Source organism: Taudactylus pleione, unplaced genomic scaffold, assembly GCF_031769625.1.
Source record: "Taudactylus pleione unplaced genomic scaffold, aTauple2 ptg000105l, whole genome shotgun sequence".
Classification (NCBI taxonomy): domain Eukaryota; kingdom Metazoa; phylum Chordata; class Amphibia; order Anura; family Myobatrachidae; genus Taudactylus; species Taudactylus pleione.
The window spans coordinates 7,995,577-7,997,075 of NW_028284507.1; the positions used below are offsets into that span (position 1 = coordinate 7,995,577).

The 1,499-nt window shown below is 39.2% G+C and overlaps 1 pseudogene; it reads right to left on the reverse strand.

Moving 5' to 3' along the window:
* Positions 1–1,057: 1,057 nt before the first annotated feature.
* Positions 1,058–1,175, reverse strand: LOC148525551 (5S ribosomal RNA; annotated as a pseudogene).
* Positions 1,176–1,499: the final 324 nt, after the last annotated feature.

The window sequence follows — 1,499 nt, forward strand, 5'->3', positions numbered from 1 at the left end:
GCCCTCACTCCAGGACGTCATTTCCGTTGTTGACGGTTGTGTTGACCCAGGCGCACGCTTTCCTTGGATCCTTGCCTTGTGCCTAGCCGCACGTGTTCAACGCTAGCATCGTCACCTCCACCTCGGCACACATGTTCCTCCGCCACTTCCATCACTTGGTCCCGTATCTCGGCCGCATCCTGGGTTGGGTGTCACTTCCACCCTTACTTTGTACATGAGTGAATGGTCCTTCTGCCCTTCTGTTGTAATCGGATAATAGTTTCTCATTATTACTTCTTCTATATGTATTGGGCACAACATCCGCCCATATATGAAAAAACTTTTAGGGTAAATCTTCAGTGTTATTCTAAAACTAGAGAGTAAAAGATAAATATTAGAGTTTGATACCAATACATAACAGAAATGTTTGGTTATTGATTAGGTTAATTATCAAATTATACTAGTTCCACTGGGGCCATATATATTAATGACCAAAAATAGGTTGGAACGGAGTGCATTTCAAAAACAGAGTGCGTATTTGGATGGATTATATAGAATATATAAGGTAGATCTTTGTGGATATTTGTAAATAAATCAAGTGTAAAAAAAACTACTAGATATAAGTTCATATATAGTTTGAATAATAATTCTAATCGATAGGTGGTTAAAAAATTTTGGTTAACAATTTTTTGGTTAAAAATTTTTTTGTAGTCCTTAGTTATCTTCAAGGAAGAGCATAACTCTGCTTGGGATTCTTCAGGGAGGAGCATAACCTCAGAGAGGGCCATATCTGATGGTTAAGAGTTTAATAGTCCTTATTAGCTTCTCTTTGGAAGTACTTCTTGCCTTTGTTTCCTTCTCTTTCTTTTTCCTTCAAGGTGTGCACTAATTACAATACCTGGGATTCCCAAGATGTCTCCAATCTTGGTACTGGTCAGGCCCAAAACATGATCAGCTCTCGCCCACACAATTGGTGCTTACATGAGTTGGTATAGTTGTAAAAAATGCATAGTATTCTATGGTTCCCTTCTTAGGCAATGTCACCTTGTGACTTCATCTTGTTTCAAACGTCCAAGTATATTTGCAGCACCATGTATTCTTAAGAGGTTACCCTTCTTAGTACTGACCTGGCCTATCATGCTTTGCTTCCAAGATTGGACGAGATTGGGCTCACACATGATAGTATGGCAGCAAATAGATTCTCTAAATGGTCAGAAATGCCAGATTTTCTACCAAACCTGTACTTCCCCCAGACAATCGTCCTTCAGGGTACTGGTCAGGCCCATCCATAAATTGTGGTGGTATATTGGTAGATATGAATTAAACACATCACAGAAAAGGAGCGATTTCATAGTACTCATTGTAGCCTTTGGGTGTCAGTGTATCTAGTTCGAATAACCAAAACATTTCCCTTCTTGATCACAAATTTCCCAAATCTCCTACTCTCTCTTCCAGGGTCACATGTTCTATTGCTTTGAAGGTAATCTCTTCAGGATTAGAGTTATGCTCTGTCAAAAAAT